The 13,502-nt window shown below is 31.6% G+C and overlaps 1 protein-coding gene across 3 annotated transcripts in view; it reads right to left on the bottom strand.

Annotated features, from left to right (window-relative positions):
- LOC115235696 (protein kinase C and casein kinase substrate in neurons protein 1) overlaps positions 1 to 791 on the bottom strand; it is a 27,809-nt gene extending 27,018 nt beyond the window's left edge. For 2 of the 3 annotated variants that reach the window (XM_029807638.1, XM_029807654.1), the window contains exon 1: positions 538 to 791. The gene's annotated coding sequence lies outside the window, so the exon portion shown is untranslated. The remainder of the gene's footprint in view (positions 1 to 537) is intronic. The other variant, XM_029807645.1, reaches the window with a different exon arrangement.
- Between the last annotated feature and the right edge of the window lie 12,711 nt (positions 792 to 13,502).

Raw genomic sequence — 13,502 nt, 5'->3', positions numbered from 1 at the left:
ATATTTGGTCTAATAAAAATATCATTGAATGAAGTATGTATGTCTGTGGCAGCCCGTGACGTAGACTTTAATTAAAGCAACAGCATTTTTTTTCCGTGTATAAGCTTTGCAAATATATACTGTTTATATAATTTCTGCTAAAAAAGAATTTCCTTTCTATTGAATAAATTTCTAAAAAAATCACATCCATGTATATACTGCATAATGTAGTACTTTATATTTTGCAGAAAAAATTTCAAATTTTAAATTTTTACAAAAAGCAGTGAGATCCCACAAAAAAACCTCACAAAGGTAAAAAAAATACGCCAAGTATATAAAAGAATCCCAACTTGCCCGCAAAAAAAGTTTAATATTTATCCCTAAAAAATAACTGTTAAAAAAATTTTTCCTTGAAATATAATTTTCATAAAAAATAAAAAACTATAAAATGATTTTCCTCTAACGTGAACTTTACAAAAAAAAACCCCTTTAAAAAAAAAAAAAAAAAAAAAAAAACAACAACGCGAACCAGTTCGACTAGCGACGTAGACTTCCTACCTCGGTAACGCATGGTTGAACGATGCATCTCGTCCAACAGGATGCTTTTTTCGATTTCACTGATACACAGGCACAATCACAGTTTTACGCACCGACGTGACACGCGCACCATTTCGATAAAAGCAGCTGGGAGAAAACCCGGATGCCACGTTCCGTACGGATTTATAAATAAATCGCGGCTCTCTGTACGCAAAACGGACGTGCGATCCACGCGACACGATGGTCGAACACGGACTGACGTAGAAGAAGACTCGTGACGTACTCGTGGCTCGTAGCTCAGAACGCAGCTGAATGATCGTGAGAAAAAAAAAAATACCTGTTATTACGCGACACGCCAGTATAACAGGTAGCGCCCTGCTCCGAGACGAGGAACTCTGTTAACTCTTCCATCACAAACGGGGATAATCAAATTATTCCGGAGCAGTTTTTCATCATCAGCAGTTTAATCTTGAGATTATTCTCATTATTGTGCCGTAAATTTTTATTTGCACGACACTCAGGTAGTTTCAATTTTTTAGCATTTTCTGTTATTTACATACATTCTGTTATGTTATAAAGGTAAATGTTCAGATTAACTTACACCTCACGGATCATTTCCATTTTCACATATATTATAGAGGGCACATTCCTAAGTAACACGCACTTTGAATTTTGTGGCGTTCTTTTCTGGTTTCAGAGATATGCGATTTTGAAGTATCATAATTTTCGCATTTATTTCTATGATCTTTTCACTATATCTTACTTGCGTGTTTATGTTTTTTTGTTTACATTTGCGTCACTGTCAGTATATTTTCGCTAAGAATTTCTTTTGTTTACATTTAGAGTTGTTTTTATGTTACTGCTAGTACGCTTCAGAATCGTACACTTGTTCAGTTCCGCTAGAAATTTCAAAAGAAATACAGCAATGAAGCTTTACGAATTTCTATCCATTACTGCAGATAAAAATATTGCTTCTCCACGTAAAGCGAGGTTCAATGCAAACCTATGTGTCTAGTTTTTTGATAGTAGAGCCTCCCCGCAGGAGGGGCGGAACATACTGTCTCCACGCATATACTTTTTAATACGAAGTAAGGTTTCACAGGGGTTTACAACTTTCCACTTTATATTTACACTTTAAAAAGTATATGCGTGGAGACAGTATGTTCCGCCCCCCCACCCTGCGGGGGGCTCCACTATTAAAAAACTAAACACATAGGTTTGCGTTGAACTTCGCTTCGCGTGGAAAATGGAAAAATTCAAGGAGTTTCGTTTCCGAAATGTAAACAAACACTTTTTCCACATCTGATTTACGCAAATACAACAAAAACAAACTTGATTTTTTCTTATTTTATAACAGAAAAAGCATTAAAACTTGTGAAACTTTAAAATTGCATATCTCTGGAACCAGAAGAGAGCGCGACAAAATTCAAAGTGCTTATTACCTAGGAATGTGCCCTCTATAATAATGTGAAAATGAAAACGATTCGTGAGGTGTAAGTTAATCTGAACATTTACCATTATTTTAATGACAGATGATAAATTAAATTATATTATATGTAATATATATGATTATTCGAAATGCTAATTATATTGATATACAACAAGTATAACACGGCCGACCATAAGATCATTAACTCGATGTTATAGTAACTAAATTAAAATATTAATTAAAATAAATATTGTATTAACAATAAACGAATTAAATATGCACTATAAAGAATAGCTTAATGAATTATGAAACAATAAAAATATTTTGACATGTTTTCCTCGAAAAGAGGAGGTTATTTCATTATTATTATCATTGTAAGCACCATTACTAATCGATTATACGGATTCAAAAGTCAATGAGCTATTTGTATTAAAGAGTCCTAGTAAAAAATAGGAATGACAAATCAATATACTTTCACGAAGATGGTCGCTGGCGAAGGTCGACATAGTAAAATGAAGAGAAGGCTTACGTAAGAATTCATTCGTCACAAGAACTTATTTACATATAGTGCTAATTATGCCTCTGTCGAGGCACACAGCTACTGAAAGTGCATACATAGATCAAATTCAGTCAAGGCAGACAATTCTCGAGAATATCTCATGTTTTAAAGATCGCAGATAGAGAATGTTGTTCTAATTGAAAGTGGCATTTAATCTCTCAATGATCAAATCTTGTTTCAGTTTTGTCACAAATAGAAAGCGGAGATTGTAAACTTTATATTTCTCTGTATCTTTTAATTATTCCTTTATAAATATTTACATATTTATGATACTTAGATATTTCATGATCCAAGAGATTCTCTCCCGACCATATATTTTTTCTTTTACATGATTATTTAGAATATTATTTTACAGAACAGATATTATGACGATATTGCTTTCATATATATATAAATATGTGTGTGTATGGGTAAGTAAGAAAGAGAGAGAGAGAGAAAGGGACAGAAGAGGATAATGAACTCGGCCGATTAATGTAGGTAACAAGCACGGCACGATAATATCGCTTAATTGTACATTCTTATTAGTGTTTTTATGCAAGATGTCGTCTTACATCGCTGCAAAACTGCTGGTATTCATCAGACTATAACCAAGGTCAGTACTCACGCGTATTATCTAACGGTAATTTGAATCTGCGACACGTTTAAAAATGCGATGAAAATGAGAGTGAACGTACATAGCAGTCTATCTATTTAGATTTTAATCCTTCCTTTTTGCAATTTCTTTATATATAACATTATATCGATTATTATGTATTTTTATATTTAGTAAAAAATTTTTTTACTCACATTTATTATATACATATATTTTCTCAATAATTTTTCAATTTTATATAGATCCTTTGTTTATATCTTTTTTCTAGCAGAAATCATAATTAGAAAATACTTTTTAATGAAGTAGAATGTTGATGACTAATTATATTCACGTTTTACTTTCCCAGAAAGAGAAGAGATTATTTATATCAGAGATAAAGTGATTTTTTTCTATTAGGTGTTACATTCTCTATATATTTTATTGCTATCTCTCATAAATTCTTTTATAGTAAAATTTGCATAAATACTCTTAATTCGCGAAATTCTGTTTGTTAATTCATGCATATATATTTTTATATTGGTTAAGTTGATTATCTTATTCAAGGCCAAGTAACTTTATTACTGTAATTAAAAAAGCTTATATTTTTTCCTCTTTCTAGAAGAAAGATCTTTTAAAATATTTTCTAGCAAAATAAAAATTATGTAATTATTTTTACATATCAATGACTTTAAGTATGATCATTTTCCTGATGCATTAAAATATGTCTCTTTACCTCTACAATTTCATCATTCTATATAGATAACAAATACTAATTATAACTATAAAATATTTTTTGTAATAATATATTGTGTGTAATAATTATTATTTGCAATAATTATCCCTGATTTTATTCAATCTCTTCTTAATAAATTTATAATTTTTCTATTATTAAGTTGAAAAAAAAAGTCTTGGTGTAATTTTAAAACATCTCTCAAGAATACATTCATGTCACCATTTTATTCGTGTTTATCTAGAAATCCTCGAGAAACGGCAAACAAGCGATTGAAAGGCGTGCCACGCGTTTCTTGTCTCTATTGATTAGGCTGCCGATTGTAGAATATAAAGGGATTGGCTTCCTAGTATACAACGTGATGGATCGAGAGGCCGTATTTGTGTTCAATCCTATTATAAATCCGCCGGTGATTATACTGCACGGAAATGCAATGCTCTTTGAGTATCACGAAATGACAAAAATGTGGGTGAAACTTGACGATCAATATTGCCGCTGACGTTTGCAGACCTCGAAATACATTTCATTCTCTGCCTGTTGAATTTTATGCATAAAGCATTAAAATATTAAAGTTCAGATAACCTTAAATGCAAATTTAATTGAAAATGAGATGCGAATTAATTCTAGGACCTAACATAAATATCTTCATTTAAAAAGCAAAAAAATACGAAACAAAGTAAAAATGTAATAAACAAATTTGTAGCATCAATTGTACGATTCTATATAGAAAAGTGGCCGTGATAGTATTCGCTTTATCTATAATGTTGATAATGATATATTATTCATTATTGGCGTTATTATTTCACGGAAACGCTATAGCGTACTGATTGGCTATTCAGGAACTCGTGAACGTCGCGCACCACCTCCTCTTAACTCTAGTGTCCCGTAATGTTCATACGGATAATGCATGCAAACTTGCTCTGATTGGCTTAATGAGGATGTACCTGCATCTGAATAGCGAGTGCAAATTATACGCGCGTGGTCTTGGAACCTATATTAATGTTATGATTATGTGTTATTTTCACTTTACCGATGGAAGTTACAATGTGTAAGACGGAGTTATCGAAGACGCTAATCGTGATGTGATAAGTGTTTTAATTAAGAAAATAAATTCACATTTCGCAATGATTGATATAATATACAAAACTAAAACTTTTGTACTCTCTATTATTTTTTTCTTTTTGTTCCTACATTTATAATGCAATACATTAATTATTATTTAACACATGTTTTCTCTTTCTTTTCAGTTTTTTTTTTATATTTTCATAAATATCTCTTTCTGATAAAAGAGATATTTATAAAAATTTATATTTCTCGTGAATACTCGCGCTGGGTAAAAAATATTGGATGAAAAGAAGGTGCGACAATATTGTAATAATTGAGCCTGTTAAAATGAATTGATATATTATAATGCCTCGATCTATTTTTTGCGACATTGCAATAGTTTTCTTTATAGCGAATCTAAATAAAGTCGTTAATTAATTAACGCGTTATCGGGTTCAATACTCGCTCGACGTTCATCGATGCTGAGATTAACGCAAATGAATGCATGGTGGCCATGCACGATGGAAGTTCACTTTAGGAATTACGTGCTCGACGTTCTGGCATTTTTCTTCTCCTGCTCGCTCATTTTCCGTTCCTCGTACATACAGCACCGCACTGCGTCGCATACGCGTTGCACAATTAATTGCAATCAGCGTAGCGTTTCTCGTTACTCTCCTGATGCTTGGCTTGTCGGGAAGAACCCGAGTATAATAGCGTTCCCCTCGCGTGAAGTGGAAATTTAAAGATGCGTCGTTCCAGTGTCGTGTTTATAGCTTCGGGGGCCTGAGATCTCGAGTTTACAAGAGACTCGTTATATTAATTAGCTAAATTAAAAAATTATCTGATTTATATCATTAAAAAAATTTACACACGTAAATATGTTCTAAAATAATAAAGATTAATATATGATCTTTCCAAGGTAAAAACAAGATGTGTAATAAATAATGACATAAGAGATGTTTGAATACAATAGATTACAATAGATTAATCTCCGACGCGGATAGCCATGAAACCATTCCAGACAAATATGTAAGATAAAGGTAAAAGATATTAATTATAAGCGACACATTTTTCACATTTGTCATAAATGAAGCTTAGTAAATGTCAATATTATTGCATAATGCAAATAATGGTGTCAAGGGTTCTTCAAAATGTAAATATAACTTCGATACAGCACCGATAAAAGTACAAACGTAACTCTACATTTTTGAGTTTAATAATAAAACTGTCGAATTTTCCCCGCAGATTATTGTCAACAAAATAAATAAAAAATTAATAAATTTCCTTGTACATAGTGTTCTATTTTTAAAATAATTTAAAAAAAAATATTGTTTTTTTATTCTACTTTGCGTCTAAATATTACGTGGGTGAATTCACTTCGCGGCTTTCGTCAATCACAAATTCATTTCACGTTGCGCGATTTTGTGTTATTTAATTGTAATCGTATATTTAATTACGTGCGCGAATCTGTTTCACTCTTACGCGTTTACTCATATTGCAACGAAAGCAATTTATGGAAGATCGCATAACGCGGTCGCTAAATGAGTTGTTGGCCAGCTGCATCATACAAAGTTACGTGCATTCTGAATGAGAATTGTGAAATATCCGATTCAAGCTTGCAGCAGTTAATTAAGGAATCATCATAGTAGAACAGTAAAACTGAGAAAAGTTTCTTGTTATACAATTTAGTATTCTTTGCGTCTTTAAGCTTTTCAAGAATCGAAAATTTTATTTTTGCGACTACATTAAAAACAGAATTATTTTAATTGACTTAAAGTTTCCAGCGCGCGTGCGAACCTTATGCGAATGTTGCACAATCTCGCCTGAACATACCGTAAAACGAATCATCAATAATTTTGCGACCGACCTTGAAGATATCTATCATCGTGCAACAAGGTGTCAGATTGTGGAGACACTTGCAGCGAGGCCGTTCGATCGGCGATAGCCAGACAAGACACAACGAAGGACTTCACAAGGAGGGTACAAGCGTCTCTCTGACTGTAACGGGAAGTAGCACGAATTTATTTCGTGGGAACCGAAGAAAGAGAATCGTTATTTGTTTCGCGTACGTCGGATACCATCGGAGTCTAGAAAATGGCGTAATTATGTAAAATAGTTAGATTTTTCAATTGCGGAAATAGAAAGATGAGATATTTTAGAGATCTCTACAGCGTAAAACACATTTTACATATAAAAAGAGAAAGAATCGGAACAGCAGATAGCAATGTCAATTGTATTTTCACAAATACAAAAGGTAAAATTATCGATTCAAGCACGGCTGAAAAAACTTTTCCTGCGATAATGTATTGTTGATTTTGTTGACGTTTTATGTTGGGTGTTTGCCAAAAAATTAATCTTTTTACAAAAAAAAAAAGAAAATACTTGGATATTTTATTACTACTACAAAAATATCATACTGATTAGGAAACGTTGTGACTAACAATAATTCTCGTGCCCTACCCTTCGCGAGCTGCTGAATAGCGAGCGATAAGGAAAGTTCAATGTAAAGCAGCTTTACACGCGTTGAGTATGTGATTATGAGTCACCGGCGAATTATGTAAAAGACATTCGCCGGTTATTCGCGTATAATAACATTCGCGATAAGCTACAATGCCGAACATATATAGGTATAAAAGTATCGACGATCGGATATTGCGGTAAACTGATAAATTATTTTCGTTTTGTTACTTCAAATATTGATCCAGTTTTTCGATGTACAGAAATAAAAAAAGTAGAGTTCTTTTTCTACCTGTTATTGTTTTTAAAAAAAAAGTTCTTGCACTCGAAGTATTTAAATGAAAATACTTAAGGAAACGCGGCCCGGAAGGAAAAATACGAAATTAATATAGAATGAAAAGTGTTATTATACACGGATTAATATAGATATATCTCTAGATAGACACAGATGGCAAACTTAAAATCAGGTCAATCGTTCATCACGTCATTAAAAAACGATTGCAAAAAATAGGTTCGGGGACCTCAATAAGCAGGTAATAGATACCTAAACTTGACTATTGCCAAGTTTGATCGTGCAACAGATAGCGGATAATCGATGGATGAGTGTTCCGGTTGTTGGCCACCGATAATTCTTCGACACAAAGATTACAAGGACGATTCTGGAAGCTGATGCGTGCTATTCTCATTTTACGTAATAAGATATCCTTGTCTATCGCGGGCGCATGTTTCGGAATGATTATCGCGGCAGTATCTCTGACAGAAGTAGGAAGTGTACAATATTTTTGAGTTTTATCGCAACATTACCTCGTGTGTGTCTCGATATAATCATTTTTTCATTTACAAAGAGATAATTTGTCTAACGCGTGGACAGTAGATAAACATAGGTATAGCGTGACTCACAAACTAGAAATATTATATAATTATAAATATATTTTAAAAATTTGTGAATTTTCTAAAAAAAATTAAAAAAAATCTATAAATTCTAAAATAATAATTAAGAAATCGAACAATATTAAAATATAAAATAGAAAATATAAAAATAGAAATTAATAAATATATATTTCACGCATGTATATGAAAATATTCTAGGCAACGAACAAAATCATAATAATCCAGCCTAATAGTTTTCTTTCAAATGTGAAAATACAAACAACCTTGATTCCTCTTAACCTAAGAAAAAGATATTGGTTAAGTCCGATTGTCAGTAAAAGGTTTAAGACGCGTCGAGAGCGTGACGTAACCATCGTCTGGCGCCTTAATTGCATTCATAAACGGTTCCGACGAAGACGTTGATACCGTCGGGCCGGGAATCAACTTCAAGCAACATTATTTTCATCACGCGCGAGATCTCTTCGTAAGAACACGGGCTATTGTGAACCCCTCCGACTTCACCCACGATTTTTCTCCGACCGACATTTCTGCCGAGAATAGCAGCGGGCATCGCGTAACGAGATACGACTACGGCTCTCTCGCGGCTTAGTTGATGATGCAAACACAACGTGTATCATGTCATTGCTCGGGATTTTTACGTCGTCGTATCCTTTATTGCGAGTACTTTCGCGAATTTATTAACGAGGGGTCCCCTCTAACTTGTTTTTATTTCATGAAGGTTGTACGATACTCTGGCGTATATCTTTTCGTAGCAGAGATTTTAAGCATAAATTATATATCTGCGATATTTCAGTTGTTGACGTTAAATCTTGTAAATGATTGTACATGGGCAACATTTTTAATTTTATATATGTATATAAAAAAAGAAGCACTTTTTGTATAATTATATCAGTCGTTAGTTAAGCAAAACCGAATCTGTGCTGTAAACAAGTGCAGTATGATAATGAAATGTAATATATGCGAAGAAAAATAGCTTGAGCAAATGGTTTACTTTATCTTTAAGATTGCATTTATTAAATAAGCAAACACTCCCCCCCACCCTCAATTTATTTATCGTTGCACAATAACTTCTTACCATTATATATATATCATTGTTTTATTTTTCAATACATCTATCTTTCCAATATCTTGCCACGATAAGAGTTGTAAAAAATAGGCAGTAATAATCTTGATAAATTTAATTAGATATAAACTCAAATATCCTAAAATTTATGCAAATAATAAAACACACCAATTCATTCATTCATTCATTCATTCATCAAAAATAAAAAGATAATATAAAGAAATATGTAAATTTCAAGTTATCAAAATACAATTAAAGGAGATTATGTTTAATTGAAGTTGTTGTCGAAGTATTTTGACCTCATTGCGGTATGTTCGGAAGAGAGAAGTCGATCATCGATTTGAGATTGGAATTCCAAAATCGGGGTCAACTTTGGCTGATATCTCTGCTAGCAGTTCATAATTATGCTGCATGCATTGATCATTTATGCATCATAATAGCATTTCGAATTGCGACATTATCGCAAATTTTGACAATATTATCTATGATTTAATATTATTATTAAATTTTATCATGCACTCAAAAAAGTGGTATTGCAACTACAGCAAAAATTTTCTGGGTGCGCAAAATTAACTGAGGTACATAAATGATTAGCAAATACTGTGATATCGCATATGTTTCGCATTTAATCAATCTAAGTGACAGAGACAGAATTTATATCTGAACTGTTTGTGAAATTTAGAAAGAATGTTTTTCTGTGGCGCCTATCCATGTTAAGGCCAATCATACTCGTTATAAAGTTTGGCTGTGGTACACAAAAAAAATTAGCGGCAAGAAACAAATAAATATATAATCCTCACATCTAACATATTTGTATAACGCGCCCAATCTATCCAGCTCTTTTAAACAATTTCTCTCAATTTTTCGATGCTGCAGTTATAATTGGCAGTTATATTTCTCACAAAGAGTGTTCTAGCTGTAGTATCGAAACTCATATTTATCCAATGCAGTGATTAACATTTGGCAATGGGACCTAAATTTTCTAGAAGATATTATTAGAATATTGCTGCTATAAATTCTATATGTAACAGACAATATTCTAACAGATACAAAAAATAGCGATAAATTTTTGTTGTGACACCTAGAAATCTACCTATATCAGCAAGACATTTTTTTGAGTGTGCAATTAAATGTGCTTTTATTTAAAAAAATAAATAAAAATCTTTAATCAATATGTAATTAAAAACTGCAATTAAGAGTATTTGCGAAAGTTATAAAATATAAAACATTTTTCATAGAATATAACAAATAAATTTAGAACTTTTATATAATTACACATTTTTTCTTAATAACAAGTTCATTAATTAAGTAAATGAATAATATGGTACATAAATGTGTAATATTTACATTCTTTTATGAAATATGTATTCTGAGGAACGTGGAGAAAGCGGCTATGCATTATATTATAGTAAGACAGTAAATGCACTATTTTAACGTTGCATCTAATCGACAGACAAATGGATTGGCACGAAGCGAAAATTATAATCTCGATAAGTAGAATATGCTTATAGAAACTTATAGCTAGTCATAGCTAGTCATAGCAAAGCGTAACAGCGTGCAATTTTGACTATGAGACTATAAGTTGTTCCCCGCATTGATTCATTAACTTTAATGATCCGTACGATTTGTTTTCTCTTAGGGTTGTTTCACTTCCACGATCTGGCATTTGGAGCACGAAAGTACTTGAATAATGGAAACGTACCGAGAACACGCTACACGAAGCATTGTCAACGCACCACCTGTCGCTACAAGTGCGATTGATCTACGCCCAGCTGATATAGACACGAATATGCTGACGTCAGGAGCATAACACATTAAATCCGAATAGATCAAATTTCTTGATCCCACCAAAATGCGCATTAATTTTAAACAAATACTGTTTATTGCTAGTCTATGCTACTATCTACAATAAAAAAATAAATGAAAAAAATTTGTCTTCTTCTAAGAGAAATTATACGCATTTTATTATATGTATTTATATTTTTTTACATAAGTAAATGTTTGTATAGAAATAAGATTAAACAAAAATTAAAAATAAAATCCGTTGAAATTTCCAAGAGTGCTCTCTTTGCTTTATAATTTTACAATTATTACAATAATAAATTCTGATATTTTTTTTTATATTATTATATTCTCTTTTAGTCATTTAAATATTTAGTTTAGATCTCTGATTGACCTATATATGTTTTTGTGGTATGTACATAATGTATATTACAGAGAGATACAACAAAGAGTTATACAACAGAGAGATATAACAGAGAAATACAATATATATATATATAAAATTTAATTATCTTACAAAAGAGCTTTTAGATCTGAAATGAACACGGAAAAGAAAGAAAAGAGATATATATTCGCTTTGTATAAATTAACAAAAGATCAACAATGCTAGAAAGACCAGGAAGGACGTTGCTATCTCGAAAACACGTCTTTTGCACTGATTCAACGAAAGGCAATTGTGATATTTTTTTTTATATTATTATATTTCTTTTTCGAAATCAATATTCGACAAAATATGGATCAAAATTTTTTCTACTACACATCAATTTTTATTTTGCAAAATATAATAACAAAAAATCCATATAAACAAGATAATCGGGATCCATCAAGGATTATGTGACGGAACGGACTTTGTTTTTATTTCGAACAGCAAAGTCCCATATTCCTAACAGCACTCTATTTTCACGGGTGATAAATTGCGAAAGTAGCCAGGGACTCTTTTAGAACACGAGCAAACAAATACATAAATCTTACCAAAATCGCTCTTCCTTTCCGCTACATGAAATTACTGTTAAGGCAGAAATAAAATATCGCGTCGCTGTGAATAACTTCGCGATTATGATATTTTTAAGCACGAAAATCCGATCTATATTTTTGAGAAACTATTATATCTGCATTACCTAGTATTAACTTAAGATATATATATATATCTTGTCCCAGAGTTCTATAATATATCAATTAAAATTTATGTATTTATTATATGTTATTAATCTAAAATTTTATTTTTTAATAATATTCAATCTTGCGTAATAATAATAAAATGTGAATTTTACAGTTATCTTCCTTTTTTTCCTTTTTATAAAGTCTATATAATCAGTTTTTATAAAATGTGGGCAATATCTCGTAATTACCTTTTTACGTCGGATAACATGTTCGCTATTAAAAACCTGTCAGCATATGGGGTCGCGTTGTGAACAAGATTAACGGTAAGGAAGAGAGAGAGATGATGACCCAGCAGAAAAAGAAAGTATAGCAGCCATTTCTCCTGCACGGATACGTGCAGATTTCTCGACGAAAGCAAGAGAGTGCACTTATATTCTAAAGTGTAATGCGTGATACCAATGGAAACTTAATTTGTAATCAAGTCGATTATCACCCAGACTTTTGCTATGAAACTCTTGTTACGAGAAAGCTCGATGAAATAATGCCTCTAGTTTAGACCCAATTAAATTTCAATTATCTCTGGGTCACCAAAAATCTGCGATTTTTAGGAACCTTTAACAATCAAGAAGAGGTATAATAATAGCATTAAAAAAAAATTTATATTTATAATAAAATACATTTATTATGTGTGTAAATCACACTTTTAAAGTTAAATAATTCAATTAATTATATACTTTCATTTATCTCTATTTATTAACATTTCTTAACTTCCGGGAAATATTTATCCGTAATCATCCTATACTTGCTTTAGTACGAGAACTTTTTACTTTACTCCAATTAATTTCCCGACCTTGCTCTGTTGTTCTTATAAACTTGACTACATGTATCGAAAAACTCGGCTTGAAAGGTAATTTGGCTGGAAATCGATTTCTATTAGCAATAAGCGCGTTTATAAAAAAAATTGATTCGTTAGAGAAAACCCGTAGTACAGTTAATTGCCAATTTCCAATGGTATTAACCCAAATCGAGATACATTCATGGCTAACATACGATATACACGTTAATTATTCCTAGCAGACCGATTTCGGCTGATTACACGATCTATACTTGATTGCACAACGTAAAAATATAACCGAAATTTTTAATTCAAACTTAGAAGCAAAAATTTTAGATATTTTAGATCCATAATTATATAAAATTTTATGGCTCTTTTAGTCATTTAAATATTTAGTTTAGATCTCTGATTGACCTATATATGTTTTTGTGGTATGTATATAATGTATATTACAGAGAGATACAACAAAGAGTTATACAACAGAGAGATATAACAGAGAAATACAATATATATATATATATATA

This window comes from Formica exsecta, unplaced genomic scaffold (genome assembly GCF_003651465.1).
Source record: "Formica exsecta isolate Colony F162 unplaced genomic scaffold, ASM365146v1 scaffold11, whole genome shotgun sequence".
Lineage (NCBI taxonomy): Eukaryota > Metazoa > Arthropoda > Insecta > Hymenoptera > Formicidae > Formica > Formica exsecta.
Note: the sequence above shows the minus strand (reverse complement) of the source record. Positions and strands in the feature narration are given on the sequence as shown.